Source organism: Dasypus novemcinctus, chromosome 20 (genome assembly GCF_030445035.2).
Source record: "Dasypus novemcinctus isolate mDasNov1 chromosome 20, mDasNov1.1.hap2, whole genome shotgun sequence".
Classification (NCBI taxonomy): Eukaryota; Metazoa; Chordata; class Mammalia; order Cingulata; family Dasypodidae; genus Dasypus; species Dasypus novemcinctus.
In genome coordinates, this window is record NC_080692.1 from 1,109,880 (window position 1) to 1,136,619 (window position 26,740).

At 42.8% G+C, this 26,740-nt stretch overlaps 1 long non-coding RNA gene across 1 annotated transcript in view; it reads right to left on the reverse strand.

Moving 5' to 3' along the window:
- Nucleotides 1-14,768: 14,768 nt before the first annotated feature.
- The window catches only part of LOC131274729 (uncharacterized), a 59,651-nt gene continuing 47,679 nt past the window's right edge, over nucleotides 14,769-26,740 (reverse strand). Inside the window, exon 3 of the long non-coding RNA XR_009182003.1 lies at nucleotides 14,769-15,054. This is a non-coding gene — a long non-coding RNA (uncharacterized lncRNA). The remainder of the gene's footprint in view (nucleotides 15,055-26,740) is intronic.

The window sequence follows — 26,740 nt, forward strand, 5'->3', positions numbered from 1 at the left end:
TGATGAACCCATACTGAAGAATTGCTGCTAACCATGCACTAAAGTTTACAATATAGATTACACTTTATCCTGCATAATTTTGTAGGTTATGACAAAATATACAATGGCCTGTATTCATCACTGCAGTGCCATGTAGGACAATACCAATGTCCCAAAAATGCCCCCAAATTCCACCTATTCTTCCCTCTCCCCTCTTCAGAACCGTTGGTGGCCGCTGTCTTCATAACAATGAAAAGAGCTCTTCAATTGCTAGAACAATAAGTCTTAGTAGAATAATAATGAGTCTATTTTAGTCCATTATTCATTCAATACCAATCAAAATTCCAACAGCTTACTTTACAGAACTAGAAAAGGCAATTATCTAATTCAATTGGAAGGGAAAGTATACATGAGAAACCAAAAGCATTCTAAAATAGAAGAGAGACAAGGAGGAATTACTCTGCCTGACCTTGAAACATTACAAAGCTACAGTTGTCAAACAGCATGATACTGGCATAAAGGTAGGCACATCAATCAGTGGAATAGAATTAAAGTCCAGAAATAAACCATCATCTCTATGGCCAAATGGTTTTTGACAAACCTACCAAATCCATGTTAATGAAACAAAAGAGTCTCAGCAACAAATGGTGCTGGGAGAACTGGAAATCTATAACCAAAAGAATGAAAGAGAACCCCTATCTCACTCCCTATATGAGAATCAACTCAAAATGGATTAAAGACCTAAATATAAAAGACAGGACAATAAAGCTACTAGAAGAAAATGTAAGGAAACATTTTCAAGACCTAGTGATCAGTGGTAGTTTCCTGGACCTTACATCCAAAGCACACACAACAAAAGAAATCATAGATAAATAGGACCTCCTCAACATTTATAATAAACACTTTTGCACCTCAAAAAACTTGGTCAAAAGGGTGAAAAGGCAGCCGACTTAATGGGAGAAAATATTTGGAAATCATATGTCTGATAAGGGTTTAATCTCCAGGATATATAAATAGGTGTTCCTTATCTGGAATCTCTGCCTCTATCACATGGTTCCACTTTTTCTCTTTTGTGACTTCTGGCTTCCCTGATTGGGGCGTCTACTGATTTTCTGTGTCTGAGTTTCCTTTGCTTGTAAGGACTCCAGTCTTGTGGATTAAGGGCCACCCTGATTCCATTTTGCCACATCTAAAGAGGAATCTTCAAATGAATTGTGATGAATACCTACTTTAACCTTTAAAAAAAAAAAAGCGCCCCAATGTTCCACCTCACAGGTAGACCATCAACATCTTATGTGAGTGCACAAATGAACAATCCTTGGGAACAATGTAATGTGCCAACACCTTTTAAATAAAGGTCTCAGATTTGTAGCTTGCAGAATCATAGACTGTTTTATCTCTTTTATGGGTGAAAAGCTTGTTCTGCTGGTGACTGGAGAGTAGTTTTGGAGGACTCTGAGGAAAGACAAAAGGGCAGGTGTAAAAATTTAAACAGACCCTTTACAACAAGCTGGAATGCTCTCAACTATGTATTGGTTTGGTAGTTAGGTGTTGCTGTTAGCAAAAAGAATGGGGGCGAGGGACCACAGGTCCTTCAGTAAACTTGCTTTGTTTAGCCAGTGGCCTTTTAAAAGTAAATTGCACCTGACACTGGCAAAGTTGAACCAAACTATCATGCAAAATATTGTACAAACAAATGTTATCATCTTATTGCTGGGAGTGTGTCACCTATGATCAGGGATGGAAGCCAGTGGTTTTATTCTTGCCTTTTGGTAAGGTACTGTTTTGTTGTAGAACTTGCCTTTCATCTGGGAGAATTTCTAGGCCCAGCTCCTTAGATACAGCCTGACTTTGCCAGTTTTCTAATCTCTAGAACTTTAAAAGTGAGCTGTTATGCATGAATGAGAGAAGAGAAGGGACCTGTATGAAGGGTATGGCAGCATGCAACAGTTTTCCATGCACTTGGCCTTTTAGCCTTGATAAAAATCAGGGGCTTTAGGGGACACCCTACTCCCACCCCCGCTCCCAGGAAAAGAGCGAGAAATTGGACCCTAAATTTAAACTGGAAAAGAAAACGAGAAGTTGCTATAAAATAGTTCTATGGTGTTATATATTTCAGAATACCAACAAGAAATATGAGTATTTCTAATTCTAATCCTGTGATTTTTTGAGAAAACTTTCATATTTTAAAATTTGAATTTTTATAAAGATTTTTTGCACATATGACTTGTGGCTTATTACAACCAGTTGATCATTGTTCAAAATGTGTTCCATAGACCAGAAGCCTCACCAAGTTCTGAGATTGTAGAAACACCTCACCCCAGACCTTTGAATCATAATAGGAAGGTTCCCCAGGTGATTTGCTGCAACCTGTGCGGGTGAACTGAGAACCTGAGGGGAGGTGACAGGAGCTGAAGAAAGATACATAAAGACAAAGACAAGATTAGAGGGACCAGGTGCACCAGGGCTAGCTGATGGCAAAGCCAAGGTCCCAAGCTGGCACCACAAGCTTTATTTAAAGCAGTTAAGGGAAGCAGACTTGGCCCAGTGGTTAGGGCATCCATCTACCACATGGGAGGTCTGTGGTTCAAACCCTGGGCCTCCTTGACCCGTGTGGAGCTGGCCCACATGCAGTGGTGATGTGCACAAGGAGTGCTGTGCCATGCAGGGGTGTCCCCATGTGGGGGAGCCCCACACGCAAGGAGTGCACCCTGTAAGGAGAGCTGCCTAGTGGAAAAGAAAGTTCAGCCTGCCCAGGAATTGCGTTGCACACAGGGAGAGCTGACACAACAAGATGGCGCAACAAAAAGAAACAAAGATTCCCATGCTGCTGACAACAACAGAAGCGGACAAAGAAGAACAGGCAGCAAATAGACACAGAGAACAGACAACTGGGGTGGGGGAGGAAGGGGAGAGAAATAAAATAAAATAAATCTTTAAAAAAATAATAAAGCAGTTAACTAGATCATTGTTCTCAGAGCAGGGGCTATCAGGCATGAAGTTCTTTGAGGAGGGTGTTCTTAGAGTTCCTTCTTATCAGAACATCAGTTCCTTTCTGCTTACTTGCAGGTACATACATGTTTGACCACACCCCCATCTCTCTGCACACATTGATCCTCCCTCACAATGTGGTTTGACCCTGCACATTACTTCAGGGACCCCTACATGATTCAGATGCATATTAAAGTTTGAGAAGTACAGTCCTTTATGTTTTTGTGCTAAAAATCTCACATGGGTGCTATCCATCAGCCCTCAGAAGCATTTAATAATCCACCTCAAAGCTGAGATTTTTGTATAAAAGGGGCCTGAACCTGTTAGAGGTTTCTCCCTTACAAGGTGTTTAATAATGAACTGATCACACTGTTTACAATGGTTAACAGTGACTTGAATTCCTGTGACCTAGAACAGCCCCCATCCAGAGCCTATGTGTTCAGATACAGTTCATTTACCCACCAGAATAGACAAAGGAGACACGTGACACTACCAACCCCTCCCACACTCCTAGAATTCACTACCACTAGCAGACCACCCCCCTGGCCATCCCTATTGGCCCTTGGTCTTACCCAAGCCCCACCCCTCCCATTGGCTAAGCATGTTTCTGCCTATAGATGTACTGTATAGATTCATGACCCCCTCTGCCAAATGTGGACTGAAGTCTCTCTCTAGTCCCCTCCACTGGGAGAGATCCCCAACTTCCTGCCTGCAATCTTGCCAGTCTCCACATCTCAGTGAGCACCATTTTTTCTCTAACAACCTCCATCAAAGGATTAAAAGGATGAGCTAGTATATAAAAATAGCATCTAGCTTCTTAAATACTTAATTGGTGTGTAATAAATATTAGCTATCCCTACTGCTAATTAATATTCTCTGTCTCTAAAGAAATTTGGTGAAAATGTCATCCCCAAATCATGAATGTATATTTAAATCAATACTTTGCTCCCTAATGATTTAAAAGTGGAATTGATATTTTAAATGGGATGTTTTTTGACAGTAAAACTAATCTGAAATATTAGGAAACTAATCAGTGGAATTTCATAAATTATATCTTTAAAAAGTGAAACCCATGCCTATCTCATAGTTGGGAGAATGTTTATCATGCTTATGTTAAACAATAAGAATACATTTTTTTTGTGGAAATGAGTTCATTTAAACTTATTTAAATTAGCTTCCTCCTATTCATGAGTGAATTCTGTGAGAGCTTATTGGTTTTTTGCTCCTATCATCATGTTAGGAAATAGTTAATGTAAGTCCTTTGGTTTGAGAAGTCTAGTTTCTTATTTTTATTTTTATGAGCTTGGTTGAAAGCATAGTTTTATAACTGGAGTGAAGGAGGAGAATACTCTCATATACACTGTGATGTAAGGACACTGTGAGAAGGAGAAGTGTCCTGGATTGGACAAAACTTTCTGAACAACAGCAACAACAACAATAGTAGCCATCATTTAGTGTGTGCTTACTCTACTCTTGTCACTTTGTGGTTGAGGAAATTGAGGCATATGAGTTGTAAGCCATTCAAGGTCACATGACTAGTGGGTGTAGGAGCTGGGACTTGAATCCAGGCAGTCAGGTTTCAGTTTGCTCCTCAGTGCCTCCTGAATGCATCATTTTGAGTTGCTCCTCATAGTGGTACAGGAGACCCTGAGCCCAAGGATGTTTCTGTGCTCTCTGGGCAGGCAGCCAGGTGCACATATGGGTGAGTTTTCACATGTGAAGTGACAGGATTACAAGGGCTTCCATTTCTTCATGGAAATGGTGCTCCTCAGTGTGCAGCTACTTAGCCCCATGGAGGAGAGGGCAGGCTTCCTCAAAAGTCCAGGAGGCTCTCTTCCTAGAGGAGCCCACACCAAAGCTTGATGTGTTTCCATCCTTCTCTCCCATTTCTCAGCAAGTTCTGTTCTTTCCCCCAATTTCCCAATAAATTCTTTTTACTGGCCTAAAAATAAATGCCGGGAGAAGAATCAGCATTTCAGATTGGAAAGGGCCTTTCAGGGAGCCCTGGTGCTAAAGATCCCATCCTTGCATGCCTTCCTGGACCTTCTGACATTGCATTTGTTTGGGAATTTTTACAACATTAAACCAAGTAATAGGAGATAATTTTAGGATTCAGATGTTAGTTCCACTGATTTTGAAACCTCTTCATCCTGTTGTGTCAGCTTCCTCAATGGGAGAATATAGCTGGTACTGACTGAACATTTTAGGAATTGTCAGCATAAGTTACTTCCATCAACAAAGTCTATTCCCATGTGTTGGAGCAAGAAGGCTGCCGACATCTGCCAGGGTTCAGGCTTCCTGGGTTCCTCTCTTCCTGGGGCTCATTTCTCTCTGGGCTCAGCTGCTCTACTCCTCTGTGTGCTTACTTCCCAGGCTCCAGGTCAAAACTCCAACTTTCTCTTCTGCCATGTCATTTTCTCTGTGAGTCCCTACCCACCAAGAAGGTGGGACTCAATGTCATACTGACATGGCCCAATCAAAGCCTTAATTATTACTTAATCAAATAACAGTAAAACCTCTGAATCCAATCCAATCTAATATGCCCAGAGAAACAGACCAGTTCACAAACATAATCCAATATCTATTTTTGGAATTCATAAACAATATCAAACTGCTATACTACCTAAGATTATAGTGGATAAATGGATGCTGTAACTGTTACCTAGACATGCCATTTACAAATAACCTACAATTTATATCCTTTAAAACAGAGTTCACCAACCAATAGAATACTTACTGAGATTGCTCACAAAAAACAACCACTTTCACCAAGCCTAGTGGAGGGTGTCGGAGGGGAAAAACAAATGAATCTCTTAGTGTCCGGTCCTTATCAGTTTTAAAGTATAGAATTACAATATGACCCAGCAATCCCTCCAATAGGCATATATGCAACAGTATTGAAAGCAGGGACTCAAACCGATATCTTCACACTAGTGTGTTCACAGTTGCCAGAAGATGCTATCAACCAACTGTCCATCAACCAATGTATGGATAAACAAAATGTGGCATATACATATACACCCAAATGCAAGGTGTTAATAAGAGGGTGATATACTGGAAAGAAATACACCCTAATATAAAATATGGACTATTGTTAATACTACAATTATAATACTCTTTTATCAATTGTAACAAAGTACCACTCTAATGCAATATGCTAATACAAGAGGGGGTATAAGGGAAGACTGTATTTGTTACATGATTTTTCTGACAACCTACTTATCTAATTAAAATTTTAAATTAACAAAAAGCCAAAAAATGTGTATTTCCAATCATATTTCATCTAGTTATTTCATATATTTTCTTGCATTTTATGTTTGTTTCATGTTTAGCTCAATGATCCTTTGAGTTAAATTTTGTGCAGAATTTAAGTATATATTGCATTAATCTGTTATGATTAAATTGGGTAATCTGTGGTTCTTTCTCCATTATTTTGGTCACTCAAGAGTTCATAACACATATATATTTTATTATTACTATCAGCTTTCACTCTAAAACTGCTATATTTTTCATCGACCTCTATTTCAAATTGTGCTCTTTCTCACTTCTCTGTTTGGTGCAAATGACCTTTCAGTGCACTTTCCCTGATTACATTAAGTTTGTCTCACTTAGTCAATATCTCATTAACAGGAATTGTATAGGCAGTTCTTTGAAATCAGAGAATATTGACTGAATTGTCTGCTTTCAAATGCTGTAAATAAAAACAAACATTTTCAGGTCAGAGTTAACTCATTCTGCTTGCAATGACATATGTTTCTCTTGATGTAATGTTCTGACCAGTTCTTTTCTTTATTTGGAAACCTGCTTGTACTTGGCCTATAACTGTAGTCTGACCTCTGCCAGGCTCTTGGCCCAGACTTTTTGATAATGAAGGAGTGGTAGCAATCTGCAGGTCAGAACCACATGAGCTTAGTATCCTGATATTCCTTTATTCTCAATTCCTTTGTTCCTTGCTTCCTGGGTTTTGCTCTGTCTTTCTCATTCTCCCAGTGGCTGCAGTCTTAATCCAGTGTTTCCCAAAACTGTTCATATCATGGCACAGATTGGAGTCCTCTGGATTTGTGGTGCATCAACAGCAAAATATACTCTATCTTCAACTGCTCCTTTGAAAGTTCCATCACCATAGTGTTCTAAGGTAGTGGTTCTCAACAATTTTTGCGCCTCCCCCCCGCCAGGGGCCATTTGGCCATTTGTGGAGGCACTTTTAGTTGACATAATGCTGGGTTGGTGGGAGGAGAAACTACTGGCATCTAGTGGGTAGACAGAGGTCAGGGATGCCAGTAAACACTCTAAAGCACTCTGCACATGCCCCACAACCAGGAATTTTCTAGTCCAGGGTGCCAACAATTCTGAGAGTGAAAAAGCCTGCTATATGGGAAACCCAACTCTCCCTATGGTCCAAGCATTCACCACAAGGCTGGCTGCTGTTTCTGCATACACCCCTTACCTCTGGCCTAGAGTGGGGGCTTATCCACCTTGCTCTTTCCAGATAATTATTCTTTCCTATTTCCTAAACAGAGGCACAGACCAATGTTTGAATCTCATGTCACCAGATGATATCACCCACTGCCCTTACTTGCTGTTGACTGTGGGCCCCTCATTTTTTCTTTCCCCTTTTCCCCCTGCCCTCCCCCATTGTCTCTCTCTGTGTCAATTTGCTGTGTGTTCTTCTTTGTCTGCTTACATTCTTGTCAGTGGCACTGGGAATCTATGTTGCTTTTTATTGCATCATCTTGCTGCATCAGCCCTTGGTGTGTGTGGCACCACTCCTGGGCAGGCTGCACCTTTTTTGCATGGGGCAGCTCTCCTCGAGGGGCACACTCTTTGTGCATGGAGCTCCCCTATATGGGGGACAACCCTGCTTGGCACAACACTCTTTGCATGCATCAGCACTGCACATGGGCCAGCTCATCACACAGGTCAGGAAGCCCTGGGTTTGAACCCAGGGTTCAATCAGTTGAGCTAAATCTGCTTCCCCCCTCATTTCTGAGTTTCCAGTACTGACACTCTGTTACTCTCTCCAATACTCCTCATATCTCAACTGGCCAATACATTGTCCTCTCAATTCTTTACTCTTCTCCTCCTGTGATCTTGTCTCCACACTCTGCAGCCAAGCTTTGCATGATCCTCTCTCGAATCCTCTCATTATTGGTAGCTGCAGTTTCTCCCCAATACTGATTTCATGCATCCTACTGCAGACCACCACCTCACATTCCATGAAAATATCCCCAAAGCCTTAAGTCATTTCAGTGTCAGCATTAAGTACAAAGTCTCATCATAATTGGTTATAGCTGCTTAATAAATAATTAATTGTGCAAGAATAGCCAGAAATAGCAGCTATGTACACAACTGGGGAAGCATAGAGAGATAAAGGGGTGAAGAATTTGTTAGTTTGTCTTTTGTTTATTATCATTATCAAAAGAATGAAAATGTTCTAATGATGATTGAGGTGATGAATGCACACCTGTGATTATACCAAATACCATTGATTGTACACTGGATGAATTGTTGCTTTATTAATATGGATCCATAAAATTGCCTTGTTTAAAAAAATCAGTTATAGGTGTGTTCTGTCCTGGGGCATAATTCTCTGTGGACCTGTAAAACTGAGAACAAGTTATCTGCTTCCAGTACACAATGGAAGGACAAGCATAGGATATACATTCCTATTCCCACAGGGAGAAACTGGAAGGAAAACACAGGGTTCATGGGTCCCAAACAATTCTGAGACACAGCAGGGACTCCTTCATCAGATGTTGAGGTCTGAGGGTCTTCTATGGAATGATGTTTGGCCTCTGGGCCTAATGGAGCAGCAGCCCCACCCTTTCCCATGCTCTCCCCAAACACTGGGGAGGAGGCTACACACTTGAAGCATCATGGTCATGGCCAAATACTGCAATCCCAGAGCACAGGATCAGTGCTGTCAGAACACTGGCCGATGGCCACATTCTTCCCAAAAGCCATACCTATGGAAACATCTTCCTAAAACTTTGAACATATTCTCTTTAAAACCAGGGACAAGGATGAGAATAGAATATTCACTAACACTTCTAGTCAACATTATACTGGCAGTCCTTTTGGTAGAGCAAAAAAGATTAGAAAAAGAATTTAAGGGCATAAGATTTAGAAAGGAATAAATAAAATTGTTTGTATATTATTTGTCAATTTACATAGAACCATGAAAAAATCTACAGGAAAAGTATGAGAATACAAGGTAGTTGAATGAAAGAATAATATAGAAAATTAGTTTTTCTGTATCCTAATGACACAAACAGATCAAGCTAACCAAAGGAGTGCAAGACTGAAGGTAAAAAAATGTAATACTTTATTAAGGGAAATTAAAAGAAGTCCACAATAAAGAGATACATGATTTCATGATTCAGAAGTGCGGTCACCCCTCGGGCTGAAGTGTGGTTTGCTGGCCTGGCAGGGGAGCGGCCGCGGTAGGCCTAATTCCGCTGCCCCCATAATAGGGTGGCTGGTCGGACTCACCGCCACCCCTGAAGGAAGCTCGGCATGGGCGCAGAGTGCCCTCGGGTCTCCCCTTCTCGGCAGCCATGCTTCCACGGCCGCCCCTCCTCCCAGATGGCGCCACCGGATGCCTTGTGGGGCGGCACCCTTCTTCTTCCTTCTCCCTGCGCAGGCGCAGGGCAGAAAATTCCAGTCTGCCCTTTTCCCCTCCCCTGACAGCAACAACAGCCAGGTGTGGGCGGAAAAATCCAGCCCGCCCTTTTCCCCTCCCCCGACAGCAGCAACAGCCAGGTGTGGGTGGAAAAATCCAGCCCACCCTTTTCCCCTCCCCCGACAGCAGCAACAGCCAGGCGTGGGTGGAAAAATCCAGTCTGCCCTCCACCCCAGCAACAGCAGCCACCAATCCCTAAACCCTGCCCCTTCCCCCAGCAACAGCGACAGCCAATCCCTAACCACCACCCCTCCCCCGTCCAGTACCGCCCACTGACCTTTCGCCGGCAACCAATCAGAACAGGGCGTGGCTTCGACCAATCAGCCTTCCCCAGCCCCTATAAAACTGTTGCCTCTCCCTCAGTAAAGTGGACTTGCGTGTTTACCTTGTCTCCGCGGTAGTTCTTCTGCCGTGCGCCCTCCAGTCCTGAGAGCCCCCGACAAGGGTCTGGCCTCCCTTGTCCCCAGTTCGTCGCCTGCTTCTCCGGGCGACCCCTTCGTCACCTGCTTCTCCGGGCGACCCCTTCGTCGCCGGCTTCGCCGGGCGACCCCGTCAGCCGAACCGCGCAACCCCTTGTGAGACCGATCCCTCGTCTGCTGCCGGACCGACCCCTCGTCCCAGGTGGGACCGACCCCTCGTCCCAAGCGGGACCGACCCCTCGTCCAGAGCTGGACCGACCCCTCGTCCGCAGCCAGACCCCACCTCTACCGACCGAGCAAGCCGCCGCAGTTGGCGCCCAACGTGGGGCAAAGCAACCCCACCACAGCACAACGTGGGGCAAGGCAACTCCACCACAGCCTCACTCCATAACCTGGCAACCCCCCTCCTCTCTTCTCACCGTGGGACTTCTCTCATGCAACATTGCTGCTACCTGAGCCTTGGCTACCTCATATGATCCACGGCGGTCTGGGAGAATCGCTGGATGGCTTTCTCCTTCCATGTCGGGGGCTTATACCGACCCGCTATGATTAAGAGGCGCCAATAAAACTCTCAGGAGCACGTGCCTGAGCACCTCCACCCCTGCCTTCACCTCTGCCTCCTCCCCTCTGCGCTTGCTCCCCTTTGCCTTGCTCCACTGCTCGTCGTCCCGCCCTCCCCTCGTCGGGGCCTTCTCTTGGCCCGCGACCACCGTCGGAGCCCCACCGGCTCCGACCCCTCGTCTCACCGCGCACCTTGGCTCCCATCACCGCGCTCTCAAGGTAAGGGCCCCTTTTCTTATCGGCTCCAAAAGGCCATTAGCAATGGGTAACATCCTATCTGCTAAGCAAGCCCCACAAGTTCGGGCCCTCACCGGTCTCCTAGACACTCACCGGTGTAAGATCTCTTTCAAACAGCTTCAAGTATATCGGGACCTTCTTCTCCCCTTTAATCCGTGGCTTACCACGTGTCAGCTTTGGGACCCGGACACCTATACTCGCCTTATAGATAGGGTCACTTTTGCTGTGGAGCAGGAAGGTAAAAGATTCCCTCCTGGCTTATTACAGGCAACATGAAGTCCAGAAGAAATCTTAAAGGGTATAATCTATAATATGCTATATAAACAAGGATTTAAAAGCAGCTATACCAAGAAAGTAAGAATTATGAGTCAACTGTAAATAAATTATATATTTCTGTTAATGTGTTGTAATTGTTCTGTGTTTGTCTGTCTGTTCGTTCAATGTCAACGTATATTGTGATACCTCCGGATGGTAAATATAAATTACTAGAAATCTTTAAAAGAGCTCTATTCAAATGGCCAAAAATTAAATAAGCGCTTATATTAATACTTAAGTTTATTATATTAATACATAAGTTTAAATGTTAATAAGATATCTACAATTTAAAAAAATTGTAAGTCTTAATTAACAAAATTAACTGTACGTCTTCATAAAAAGTTGTTCTTGCCTAGATTAAAATGAATAACTTATTTTTCTTCACAGGATAATATAAAGAATGTAAAACTTATATGAATATTAAAAAGGTTAAAAGTTTGTAAAAATGCTAATGGAAATGTAATAAGTTTTGCAAAAAGACGTATTTTGTCCTAAAGTAAGATGGCTAATTTTTCATAAACTCTTGAAATTTAATTTGCATGCGGCAAGTGTAAAAGGTATTGTGATAACTTTACGTAAGGGAATGTGTTCTGTAAGGATAAAATTTATCTTCAATAGTTTACATTAAGGTATTAAATGGCTAATTCCAAAAGGTCATTCTTAAATATATATATATAAAACTAAATTGATGATAATAATAATAAAAGGTAATTTTATAACAGGAAAGATTAACAGCAACCAAGCTCCCCTGCCAACTTGCTTTTAGGAAACGGTTTCTAATATTGCATGCTACTAAGTATTTAAAGAAAAGTTATTCTTAAGGAAACAAAAAATGGTTTTGTCTTTGCAGCCATTGTCTATTTAGCAACACCCCTCGCTATCGGCCTAGCCACTGTTGCGCCGGACGATTGGAACCTTAAACAAAGACTCCTCCTCACTGTCATCTTCCTATCTATCGTTACTATATTTACTGCCCTCATTCTCCTTCGTTTATAAAGCAGTCTCCTACAAACCACAAAGCTTCTGTCTTAAACATACCATTCTCAAACCTATCCTCTAAATGATCTTCTCACTTCCCCCACAGCCTTTAATACTCTATTTCTTCCTCATAACCTTTGCTTTCTTGATAATATTTTCCGCCATCTGTCTAGCCACTACCACCCCAGAAGATTGTAACCACGGCCCCCCATGCCGCCATCGCTCTCAAGCAGCTCCAGCCCCGCGAAACGGCCCGCAACCTGCTTTCCCCGGTCCGCGGCCTGCTTTCTAGCATCCAATAACACTTCTGCTCTTGCCTCCCCATACTTCTGCGGAGCTTCCTCCTGTCTCGACCTCACTCCTCTTCTCAGCCATCCAAAGCGTCCTTTCTCGTCCCCCGCCCCCCTCCTTTTTTCGCTTGAACCCCTATTGCGTTGCAGATTGGGCCGCCCCATGTCGGCCCGCCCCATTAACATCGGCCTCTCTCGCGCCCGTGAAGACTTTGGCCTTCTTATTGTCCTCGCCTACGTCTCCACCACTCCCGATGCTGCCGCCACCACCGTCGCTGGTGCCCTGACGCAACTTGTCCTCACCGCTGCGATCCTCCAGACCATCACACAGTCTGCCTGTACCGCTCTTCGCCGCCAAGAAGAGATCAACTACCTGTAACGCGCTGTCATCCTGGACTTTTAACAAGCAGATGGACCTTATAGCCACCGAGATCAACAAGAATTGGACATTGGCCACCCTTGCTTGCAATGGCAAGATACTGCCCCCCAAATTGTACATTTGTATCCCCGTCATACTCACCTCCCTCTTCAGCCCCGCTTCCCTCATTGCTTACTGCCTCTTGGGCCTCGGCTACTTGTTGCTGCTGCCATCCTGGCCCTTATTTGAAAAGAAGGGGGAAATGCGGTCACCCCTCGGGCTGAAGTGTGGTTTGCTGGCCTGGCAGGGGAGCGGCCGCGGTAGGCCTAATTCCGCTGCCCCCATAATAGGGTGGCTGGTCGGACTCACCGCCACCCCTGAAGGAAGCTCGGCATGGGCGCAGAGTGCCCTCGGGTCTCCCCTTCTCGGCAGCCATGCTTCCACGGCCGCCCCTCCTCCCAGATGGCGCCACCGGATGCCTTGTGGGGCGGCACCCTTCTTCTTCCTTCTCCCTGCGCAGGCGCAGGGCAGAAAATTCCAGTCTGCCCTTTTCCCCTCCCCCGACAGCAACAACAGCCAGGTGTGGGCGGAAAAATCCAGCCCGCCCTTTTCCCCTCCCCCGACAGCAGCAACAGCCAGGTGTGGGCGGAAAAATCCAGCCCGCCCTTTTCCCCTCCCCCGACAGCAGCAACAGCCAGGTGTGGGTGGAAAAATCCAGCCCGCCCTTTTCCCCTCCCCCGACAGCAGCAACAGCCAGGCGTGGGCGGAAAAATCCAGTCTGCCCTCCACCCCAGCAACAGCAGCCACCAATCCCTAAACCCTGCCCCTTCCCCCAGCAACAGCGACAGCCAATCCCTAACCACCACCCCTCCCCCGTCCAGTACCGCCCACTGACCTTTCGCCGGCAACCAATCAGAACAGGGCGTGGCTTCGACCAATCAGCCTTCCCCAGCCCCTATAAAACTGTTGCCTCTCCCTCAGTAAAGTGGACTTGCGTGTTTACCTTGTCTCCACGGTAGTTCTTCTGCCGTGCGCCCTCCAGTCCTGAGAGCCCCCGACAAGGGTCTGGCCTCCCTTGTCCCCAGTTCGTCGCCTGCTTCTCCGGGCGACCCCTTCGTCGCCTGCTTCTCCGGGCGACCCCTTCGTCGCCGGCTTCGCCGGGCGACCCCGTCAGCCGAACCGCGCAACCCCTTGTGAGACCGATCCCTCGTCTGCTGCCGGACCGACCCCTCGTCCCAGGTGGGACCGACCCCTCGTCCCAAGCGGGACCGACCCCTCGTCCAGAGCTGGACCGACCCCTCGTCCGCAGCCAGACCCCACCTCTACCGACCGAGCAAGCCGCCGCACAGAAGAATTCAGATCTGTTGCTGGAGAAGCTACACCCAGGCCCCGGTGCCTGAAGGGAATCTTGTTCAAGAACTGTAGCCTCAGACTGGCCAAGAGATGACTTCAGAGGGAGCACCTAGACCTGGGTCTCCCGTGGGACCTTAGGCCTGAGGTAACTGTCTGCTCTCCTCTCCCCAGGTCTCTCCTGTCATCTGCTTCTCCTACCCTAACCATCACCCTGCCTGGGGTTCCACCTGGGGCCCTTCTCATTTGTCCCTCTGTGGGGCACCTGGTCACACCCCATGCCTTAAAATTCAGCTGCTCACGTTCACATACACTGTTTTTACTACCCATCTGTTTTCCACACACAGGTATTCCCCCATCATTTCATTATGGAAAATTTCAAACACAGAAAAATTGAAAAGATCATGGAGAAAACAGCCCTAGACCCACCTCTTAGACTCCTGTGTCCTTGTCATGTAACCCATCTACCCCTTGATGTGTGGTGCCTTCCAAAGCCAGGGCAGTGGCCAGCATACTGTGCTGAAGGGAATCTGTGACCTGTGACTCCATCCATTACACTCACTTCTGTCACTGTTTCTCTCTCACACATACAAGGCTACAGAGACAAATCATGTGCCCCCCCCCACTTTATTTTTCCTCTCTTCTCCATAACACGTTTGAGTTTATGTAACACCCTTGGGCCCCCTAAACATGCTTAATCTCAGTAGTCCAGCAATTCAGAGCATTGCTTGAAGCTTGTCCTTGAGGCCATGAGGCTGCATCTGCCCATCCCTGTATTTATGTGGTGGCAGTCCTCTGCTCATCTGCAGTGAGGAGTAGCTCTGGGGGTGCACAGTGTTGGTGGAACACAACATTGAGGTCCAAAGAGAGGGTGAAAACTCCTTGGACTTCTCCCTGGTAGGAGAAAAAGTGCACATATATTTGTAAAGAACTCTTGCTTTGAAGAAAGCTGAAAGATAGTCTCTGAAGCCTGCAAATCATGCTACAAAGCATCACTATGGTGTTTTGCCTTTTATCTGCAGAACTTCAGAATCCCTCAGTCCTGGAAGTCTGTTTGGGCCCTAGTGAGTTTACTGCACCACATAAAAGACCTACACAAAAGCTTCATGGGGCTGCTCGTGCCATGGGATGCAGGAAAAAGATGTCCCCCACCCCCTTACCGCCCCTCCCCCACCCCCCTGCCCCATTGTCCCTTAGGCTGGCTTATTTACAAGTGGGTGCAGTGACCTGTTCTGGACCCCATGACATCATCAAGGGAGGAAGACAGAGAAGAGCATGCAAGGTGGTTCCAGCTTGAGTCTGCAAACATTTTGGAGACAGGGGCCAAGGCAGGAAGTGGGAGAGGGACTATCTTGAAAGAGGAAGCCAGGAACCCGTGGGCCATAACCCACTGAAGGTACTGTGGGAGAGTATAAACTACAATGTAAACCACTATTCATGTGGCACAGCAATGCTCCAAAAAGTATTCACCAAATTCAATGAATGTGCCACGATAATGGAAGAGCTTGTTGGTGTGGGAGGAATGTGTGTGTGGGGGGGTTATGGGAAGCACTTACATTTTTTAAAGTAACATTTTCTGTGATTTATGTATCTTTAAAAAAATAGACAATTTAATTAAAAAATTATATAAAAAAGACATGATCATCCTACTGGGGCTACTTTTAAAATAAATTAATGTTTTCATTACAAATTTTTCTTTTATCAGATGTCAATACCATTTTTTTTCTTTCTGAGAGAAGTTGTGGGTTTACAGAGCAATCACACATGATATACAAGATTCCCATATACCATCCAAATATTAGCACCTAGCATTGGTGTGGAAAATATATTACAATTGATGAGAGCACATTTTTATAATTGTACTATGGTTTAAGGTCAGGTTTGTTCTTTATGTAGTGCAGTTCCCTGGAGTTTTGTAAAAGATTTATTTTTTTATCATATATAGAACTTTACATTTCTTCTAACCACATTCAGATGGCTATTTCAGGGCTCTTAATTACTTTCACAATGTTGTGCCACCATCACTGCCATCCACCACCAAAACAGTTATATCATTTCCAAATAAGAGCCATGTACATTTTGAGCCATAATTTCCCATTCCCTCTCCACACCTCATCCTCTGGTATCCTACATTCTAGATTCTGACTCTGTAAGTTTGGTTATTCTAGTTTCTTTTTTCATCTTTATTTATTTTTTTAATATTACATTAAAAAATATGAGGTCCCCATATACCCCCAACCCCCTCACCCCACTCCTCCCCCATAACAATCTCCTCCACCATCATGAGACATTCATTGCATTTGGTGAATACATATCAGAGCACCGCTGCACCTCATGGTCAATGGTCCACATCATAGTCCACATTCTCCCATGTTCCACCCAGTGGGCCATGGGAGGACATACAATGTCTGTTAACTGTCCCTGCAGCATCACCCAGGACAACTGCAAGACCCAAAAACACCTCCACATCTCATCTCTTCCTCCCATTCCATACCCCCGCAGCCACAAGGGGCAATTTCTTCACACCAATGCCACATTTGCTTTGATTACTAATCACAATAGTTCATGAATACATTATCAGTAAGTCCACTCTAATTCATACTCTATTCCTCCATCCTGTGGACCTTGGAATGATTGTGTCCACTCCACATCTATATCAAGAGGGGGCTGAGATTCCACATGGATGCTGGATGCAATCCTCCTGCTTTCAGCTGTAGGCACTCTTGGCTCCATGGTGTGGTGGTTGACCTTCTTCAATTCCATGTTAGCTGAGTGGGGCAAGTCCAATAAACCAGAGTGTAGGAGTTGCAAGTCTGTTGAGGCTCAGGGCCTGACTATCACATGGTCAGTCCAGAGATTCAGGTCCCCTGGGTATATATTAAACCCCAGCACCAACTACAGTTCTGGTAAAAGTAACAGGAGAGGCTTGTGGACAAAGATCACATCTCAGTCCAGCTCCATCACACAGAAACACAAACTCCAAAGTAGAGCCAAATGACATGGCACTAAACCCCATCTGCCATGACCATAGAACCTGTGGGTCTCTGTAGCCCTCAAAGGAACCAATACCTGGGGTTGTATCTACTTTATCTGTCTCTGGGACTCTGCTGAGGTGTGCATAAGGGCAACCCCTCTGATAACCTCCTTGCTCTTTTTAGAGACTCATAGCCATATAAACTCATTTGCCCATTCCATTTCCCCCTTCATTCATGTCAAAAAGCATTTTTAACTCCTAGTATTATACGTAGACTGAGATATTCTGCTGGTCCAAATTGACCCTTTTATTCAGGGTCATTTTCTAATTACACCATCAGCTGGTACTTGGTAGTAATCCCTCAGCTCCAGGGAGGCTCATCCCTGGAAGTCAAGTCCCATGCTGGGGGGAAGGCAACACATTTACATGCTGAGTTTGGCTTTGAGACTGGCCACATTTGAGCAACATGGAGGCTCTCAGGAGGTTACTCTTAGGCACCCTGCAGCTCTAGGCCTTGTTCTTATTTCAGGTGCACAGGCTCACAAGCATAGCCATTAGTATCAAGGGCTCATTGTTGGACCTTCCTTCTTTTTTGATCTTTGCTGTTGCACTTGGGGGATTGTTGCTGTTCCATTAGGAACTATGAGGGAGCTCCCCTGGCTAGGAACTGAGCACTCCCTCAGTTGTCATTTTCAACTGTATCCACTATGAAAATATCCAAGCATTTTTATGTACCCTGGATATATGCCCTGGAGAACTCCCTGCCAACCATGTGTTCACTATCAAAAACATCCCACACCAGTATTCCTCCCCTGCCATTGTTGAACCTCTCTGTGACCCAAAACTTCCTGAAAAGTGAAGGCCAACATATTGCCAGGTCCATTAATTGTAAAATGAAATATAGTGATGAGTTTAAAGGTTAGATATAGAATACATATTAATTTAGAAAAATTAAGGTAAAAATAAATTGGGGTATCAAAAAATTAAAAAATGCAAAAGCTTTGTTTTTGATAATTTGCCTTCCATCACTGCAGTAAGTGTTGCCCTGTATGCAAATTGGCAAGGCAACTACTTACGTATTTTCCTCAGTGTCTACATCCTATCTTTCTCTTTACTTTTTCTAATTATTAAGCTTATCTTCACAAGAGTTTTAGATCACAGTAATTCATATATACAATATACAGTACTCCCACATATCCAACATAAACCCTTTTCCCTTCCACAGCAATAATCTTTTTATATATTCATCCTATATTTATTGAAACTGATGTACAGATATTGAGACAATAGCTTTCAAACAAGGTAACATTTGTGTTTACATTGTGGTATATTTTTGACTATACAATTTTCTAAATTTTTAATTTTCTTATGTTTTACATTATGATTTACCATTTAGCCTATCAGCCCCTATATATTTTTGGCGTAATTTTACATGACTAATATCCATCCTTGTGTACTCTTGTGGAACACTTCTTTTGCCCACACAGTTACATTGGTTCCATCTATTCAATACCTCTTTCCCCCTCCCCTTAGAGCCCACTGTGACAGTCAATCTTCATTGCTTGAAAGGCCATGCTCAGAGATACTTGCAACAGTGTTGAGGGCTTGACATGCTCAACTGCCCTAATGCACTGGGAGCACTCTTGAGATATACAATTCCCTCTATTTGAGGGCACCAGTCCTCCCCATGATGTGGGTATAACTTCACTCTCATTATATGGGTCTCTATCCAATGATATAACCCACTTTGGCAAAATGAGCATTCACATATTCTCTAGGAGCCTGTCCTGCATCAGATTATCCCCTTCAAGCATCTTAAGCAGGTAACCTTCCTCATTATATTTTTGAAAAAGTTTTCTCAGCATTACACTCTCAACCAAACCCTTGACAATCTCCTATGTTCATATGTTGCCCCACCTTCCCCCCAATTTCTTGGGCAATATTACCCATCCTCCCATCACTAGCCCCCTCAAGCCCGCAAAGCCCCAGCCAAAGGTAACCCTATGCCCCCATTTTAGCCCTTCCTTGTACAAATACTTACCTCCAGCTTATCATAAATTTCACCCATGTAGGTGCCAGCTTACATCCTTCCTCTACCCCCCAATTTCCTGTAAGCCTATCATCCAGTCTCTAGTGTCAGAGCCATGGACCCGAAGGGTATCAGGAATGAAAGAAAAAGAGACTGGGATCAGGGGATCTGAGAGCATTGAAGCCTCAAGCTCATCAGACACGTTTATTAATATCAGGGGCTTCTTTATATACCCCAAGCAGTCATGAGAAGCAGCAACTATTCTAGCTAACTATTCCCATTACCTCACTCTTGAAAGCACGGTGCACAGTGAATAAGATAGTAACTAAAGCTCAAGATGTTCTATTATGTTATTAAAACAAATATACTCATAAATCTTGTTGCCCAGGTAACTCATACTATGAAGTCCAGGTCCTGCTGGAATGTTATGTTTCCCTGAGAGATTAGCCACCTGCATGTATATCTCTAGGGACAGCATGACAGTGGTCAGAAAGAAACTTGCTACTATGGAAACAGCATGCCTTTTTTCCCCACATCTAGCTCTCTGAGGCAGCTTGGTTTATTTATTTCATATCATTGAGGTCACGTAGTATTTGTCCTTCAGTGCCTGGGTTGCTTCACTCACATAAGGATATCAAGATTCATCCATGTTATCACGTGTGTTTCTGGTGTATTTGTTCTTAAAGCTGAGTAGTATTCCATTGTATGTATATACCACATTATATTTATCTGTTCATCTGTTGATGGCATTTGGGTTGATTCCAACTTTTGGCAATAGTAAACAATGCTGCTATGATCATTGGTGTGCATATATCAGTTTGTGTACTTGTTTTCAATTCTCCTGGGTATATACCCAGCAGTGGAACTGCTGGGTCATATGGCAAATCTATGGCTACTTTTTTGGGAAATCACCAAACTGTCCTCCAGAATGGCTGGATCCTTCTGCATTCCCACCAGCAGTGGATGAGTGTTCCCATTCCTCTACATCCTCTCCAGCATTTGTAGTCTTCTGTTTTTTTCATAGCTGCCAATCTTATGGGAGTAAGATGGTATCTCATTGTAGTTTTGATTTGCATTGCCCTGATAGCTAGAGATTTGGAACATTTTTTCATGTGCTTTTTAGCCATTTGTTTTTCTTTGGAGAAGTGTCTGTTTAAATGTTTTTCCCATTTTTTAAAATGGGTTGTTTATCTTTTTATTTTCAAGATCTAGGAGTTCTTTATATATGCAGGTTATAAGTCTCCTATCCAATATATGGTTACCAAATATTTTCTCCCATTGTGTAGGTTCTCTTTTCACTTTCTTGACAAAATCCCTCGAGGTGCAGAAGGTTTTAATTTTGAGGAAGTCCCATTTACCTATCTGTTCTTTTGCTTCTCATGCTTTTGGTGTGAAGGTCATGAAGCCACTTCTTATTACAAGGTCTTGTATATGCTTCCCTACACTGCTTTCCAAGGTCTTTATGGTCTTGGCACTTAAATTTAGGTCTTTGATCCATCTTGAGTTGATTTTTGTATAAGGTGTGAGATGGTAATCCTCTTTCATTCTTTTACATATGGATATCCCGTTCTCCAGGCACCATTTGTTGAAGAGGCCATTCTCTCCCAGTTGAGAGGGTTTGGTGGCTTTATCGAATATTATATGACTATATATATGAGGATCGGTATCAGAACTCTCAATTCAGTTCCATTGGTCTGTGTGTCTCTCCTTGTGCCAATACCATGCTGTTTTCACTAATGTTGCTTTGTAGTATGTTTTGAAGTCAGGTAGTGTGCTTCCTCCAATTTCGGTTTTCTTTTTCAGTATTTCTTTGGCTAGTTGGGGTCTTCTTTGATTTCCTTGAGCAGTGTTGTGTAGTTCTTTGTGTATAAGTTTTTTACATCTTTAGTTAAATTTATTCCTAGGTATTTGATTTTTTTATTTACTATTGTGAATGGTATTTGTTTCTTGATTTCTCCCTGAGCTTGCTCATTATTGATGTACAGAAATGCTACTGATTTTTGCACATTGATCTCATAACCTGTGACTTCACGAAACTCATTTATGAGTTCTAAAAAGTTTGTTGTAGACCTCTCAGGGTTTTCTATGTATAGGATCATGTCTTCTGCAAATAATGAAATTTTGACTTCTTCCTTTCCAATCTGAATGGCTTTTATATCTGGTTCTTGCCTCAGTGCTCAAGCAAGTACTTTTAAGACAATGTTAAATAGAAGAGGTGATAGTGGGCATCCTTTTCTTGTTCCTGATCTTAGAGGCAAGGATTTTAGGATTTCACCATTGTAAATGATGTTGTGGCTGTGGGTTTCTTATACATACTCTTTATCATGTTCACAAAATTTCCTTGTATTCTGATCTTTTGCAGTGTTTTTCTAAAGAAAGGGTGCTGTACTTTGTCAAATGCTTTTTCTGCATCTATAGATATAATCATGTGTTTCTTTTCCTTCAATCTGTTTATATGGTGTACTACATTGATTGATTTTCTTCTGTTGAACCATCCTTGCATACCTGGAATGAATCCCACTTGGTCATGCTGTATAATTCACTTAATGTGTTGTTGAATACGGTTAGCAAGTATTTTGTTGAGGATTTTTCTGTCTAGGTTCATTAGAGAAATTGGTCTGTAATTTTCCTTTCTTGTGGTGTCTTTGTTTGGCTTTGGTCCTAGGGTAATGTTGGCATCATAGAATGAGTTAGGTAATGTTCCTGCTGTTTTGATTTTTTGGAAGAGTTTCAGCAGATTTAGTGTTAGTTCTTTCTGGAATGTTTTGTAGAATTCATCTGTGAAGCCGTCTGGCCCTGGGCTCTTCTTAGTTGGGAGGTTTTTAATGACTGATTCTATCTCTTTACCTGTGATTGGTTTGTTGAGATTGTCAGTTTCTTCTTTCATCAATATAGGCTGCTTATGTGTTTGTAGGAATTTGCCCATTCCCTCTGAATTATCTTTTTTGTTGGAATATAGTTTTTCAAAGTATCCTCTTATGATAGTCTTTATTTCTGTGGGGTCAGTGGTGATATCTCCTTTCTCATTTCTTATTTTGTGTATTTGCATCTTCTCTCTTTTTTTCTTTGTTAGTCTCGCTAAGGGTTTGTCAATTTTATTTACCTTCTCAAAGAACCAGCTCTTGGTTTTGTCCCTCTTTTCCAGTGCTTTCTTATTTTCTATTTCATTTAGTTCTGCTCTGATCTTTGTTCTTTCTTTCTTTCTTCTTCCTGTGGGGTTACTTTGTTGTGTTTTTACTAATTCCTCCAAATGTGCATTTAGTTCTTCAATTTTTTCTCTTTCTTCTTTTTGATGTATGAATTTATGGCTATAAATTTCCCTCTCAGTACTGCTTTTGCTGCATGCCATGAGTTTTGGTATGTTGTGTTATCATTTTCATTAGTTTCAAGGTAGTTATTAATTTCTTTTGAAATTTCCTCTTTGACCCACTGTTTTTCTAAGAGTATACTGTTTAATTTCGATATCTTGGTGTGAAATGTGCACCTCTGGCCCTTGCAGATTTCCAGCTTCACTCCACTGTGGTCAGAGATACTATTTTGTATGATTTCGATCTTTCTGAAATCATTGACCCTTTCTTTATGGCCTAGCATATGGTCTATCTTGGAGAATGATCCATGTGCACTTGAGAAAAATGTATATCCTGCTGTATTCAGGTGTAATAATCTGTATATGTCTATTAAATCCAGTTACTCTAATATATTGTTTAAAGTTTTTGTTTCTTTATTGATTCTCTTGACGTGTTCTGTCCAAAGTTGACAGTGGCATATTAAAGTCTCCCAATATAATTGTAGATGCACCTATTCTTTCACTTAGGTTTTCCAGTGTTTGACTCACATATTTGGAGGCACCTTTGTTAGGAGCATAAATATTTATGATTGTTTGTTCTTCTTGAAACATTGTCCCTTACACTAATATGTAGTAACTTTCTTTGTGTCTCACAATTGTTTTGCATTTAAAGTCTATTTTGTCTGATATTAATATAGGTACTCCTGCCTTTTTTTGGTTGTTGTTTGCTTGTAAGATTGTTTTCCAGCCATTCACTTTCAACCTCCTTGAATCCCTGGGTCTAAGATGAGTTTCTTGTAGACAGCATATAGATAAGTCATATTTCCTTATCCAATCTCCCACTCTGAATCTTTTGACAGGTGAGTTTAATCCATTGACATTCAGTGTTATTACTTTCAAGGAATTATTTATGTTAGCCATATTTTGTTTGGACTTGTGTTTGTCATATTTTGTTTGTTTCCTTCTCTTTTTGTCTATTTTGTTGCTCTTTCACTCTCCTCCAAGTCTGCATCTCCTTTTTTTTCTTTGTTTCTGCAGAACACTCAATTATTTCTTGAAGGGCTGGGTTCTTATTGGCATATTCTTTCAATTTCTGTTTTTCTGTGAATATTTTGAACTCTCCATCATTTTTGAATGCTAGTTTAGCTGGTAGAGTATTCCTTGTTGGAAATTTTTTTCTTTTACTACCTTGACTATATCATATCACTGCCTTCTTGCCTCCATGGTTTCAGATGAGAAATCAGCACTTAATATTATGGAGCCTCCTTTGTATGTGATGGTTTTCTTTTCTCTTGTTGCTTTTAGAATTTTCTCTTTTCTTGAGCATTGGAAAATTTGACAAGTATATGTCTTGGGGTGGGCCTGTTGGGATTTATGCTGTTTGGGGTGCATTGTGCTTCCTGGACATGTACATTCATCTCTCTCAGTAGATTTGGGATGTTTTCAGCCATTATTTCCTCCAAAATCCCTTCTGTCCCTTTTCCCTTCTCTTCTCCTTCTGGAATGCCTAGCATATGTATGTTTGTGTGATTTGCACTGTCATTCACGTCCCTAAGTCCCAGCTGGAGTTTTTCGGTCTTTTTTATCAATCAGTTCTACTATCTGTTTGATTTCAGATGTACTGTCCTCCACTTTGCTAATTCTCTCCTCTGCCTCTTCTAATCTGCTGGTATTTGCTGAGAGTGTATTTTTGATTTCTTGAACTGTGGTCTTCATCACCATCATATCTGTTATCTTTTTGCATATGTCCTGCAATTTCTTCTCCAAGTGTTTTCTTCATATTGTTAACCTCTTCCTTTACTTCATCAAATTTGTCTGTGATATATGTTTTGAGATCTTTAATTACTTGTCCGATGTTCTGCTCCCCTTCCTGGTTTTTAGTTTGTTCATTAGATTCAGCCATGTTTTCCTGATTATTTGTTTGGTTTGTAGTTTCTTGTTGCTGTCTGGTCATCATTTTATCTTGATGGGTTTAATCAGTTCCTTAGTTTCTTTGTCTAGTCTTGGGGATTAATTAGTTGCTGTCATGCATAAATGTTATGTCTTCTCTTTGTCACTTTTTTCTCCTTACTCTATTTTCTTGTTTCTTGCTAAGTTCACTTTGAAGGAAAATATTAGGGCCAGGGAAAGCAAAATGAGTAAGAAAAGAAAATGTGTAAAGTAGTATTGGTAATAAATGTTAACAGAGGAACAATGTGAGATCTGGGAGAATGGGTATTAGACTCATGTAAGTTGTGTAGATTTATAGCAGTAAGTGGAGTACCTATAATGAGACAGTCAACTGAATATGGGGAGAAATATAGTATGAATTAAAAAGCCAGTTTTTTATGAGAGAGGGAAAGAGAAAAGAAAGACAATAATACCAAGAGTGGATAAAAGACAGAAAACAGAACAAAGGTATTAGAAATTAAATGTCAGACAATTTGGAGGCCAAAGAAAGGGAGGTGGAATGTAAGAGAAACAGTAGATGATGGATGATAGCAAGATGGGGGGAAAGGGGATAGTGTAGGTGGCCATAATCAATTCATACAGAAAAGAGGAAATGGAGGATGAGGAAACACAGCAAGTGTGAAGTGCCCCCTGCAGCACCTATTATATAAAGAATAGAAACTAAGGAGAAAAGAAAAGAGGAGAAAAAGGGGATGGTCAAAGAAAAGAGGGGGGGGGAACAAGCAAGAAAAAGAAAAGGAAAAAAAAACTAAATAAATGAAAAAGGACCTTGGGGGAGAAAATGGGAGAAAAGACTAGGAGATAATGCAATATTAGCAACCAAGACAAAAAACAAAAACAAAAACAAAACACAAACGCCAAGGGCTAGTGTAATCAAGGACCTCAGATGGACCTCAGGGTGCAGTGGATTCAGGGATGGGAAGTCTGTGACACTGCACACTCAAGGTGTGTGAGTCTCTGGAGTGTGGGCCACCAGGGTTTAGGGGACACAGACCTGGGAACCACACATCTGGTTAACAGGGGGCCTGGGAGCACTGCAGAACACAGCCTTCAGGGATCCCCACAACTGGGTGCCAGCCCTAGGGGGAGGGATCCCACCTGCAAAATTCCACCTCTCACAAGAATCTTTTTGGTCACTGTCTCACTAAATCAGCATCCAGACACCTCCTGCCCTGCAAGCCCCTGAAACAGCCTGCTGGGAGCACTGCTGCACTACAAAGATTTCAGGGACCACCGTGGATGGGCCATCAGCCCTAGGGGGATGGGTTCCACCTAGAACTTCTGACCTCCATGTCAGAAATGGAAAGTTCCACCTCTTGCAAGAATCTCTTCTGTCACTGTCTCACCAAATCGACATCCAGACACTTCCTGCCCTGCAAGTCCCTGAAACAGCCCACTCAGCATTTGGGAACACCCCACACAACAAAGATCCCAGGGATCACCATGGCCCAGCTGCCAGCCCTAGGGGGTGAGGCTCCACCCAGAACCTCTGACCTCTGAGTCAGAAACCCAAATTCCACCTCTCGCAAGAATCTCCTCCATCACTGTCTCACCAAATCGACTTCCAGACACCTCCTGCACTGCAAGCCCCCGAAACAACCTACTCAGGGCTTAGGAACTCCCCAGCACAGCCTTATTCTAGTTTCATATCCATGAAATCATACATTTGTCCTTTTCTGTCTGGTTTATTTCATTTAACATGTCTTCAAACTTCACCCACTGTCTCATGTTTTAGTTCCCTAGATTGCACAAAACAAATACCATGAAACAAGTTCACTTAAACAATGAGAACTTATTCATTCAAGGTTAGAGTTCAGAAAAATGTCTGAATGAAGGCATCATCAAGGTGATGCTTTCTTCCTGAAGAGCAGCTTCTGGCAATCATTGACTCCTCTACCACATGGCACATGGTGGCATCTGCTGGTCTCTCTCTTCTCTTCCAATTTTTTGTTGATTTCAGCTTTTTGCTTCCATGGCTTTCTCTCTCTCTCTCTCTCTGTATTCATTCTGTTTATTAATACCCATCCTGATTGATGTTGGTGACACCCTAAATGAAGTAACCATAACAAAAATCCCTACTTAGAGTGGGCTCACACCCACAGGAGTGAATTAGATTTAAGAATGTGATTTTCAGGGACACATACAGCATTGCAGCACCACAGTCCATCCTCTGGATCTGCTAAAGACATGTTCTCCCCATATGCAAAATATGTGTATTCCATCCCAATATCCCAAAGACTTTAAATCATTTCAGAAACAATGCTTATTACAAAGTCTCATTAAAATTGTTTATGGGTGTGGTCTGTCCTGTGGCACAGTTCCCCTCCTTCAGTTGACCTGG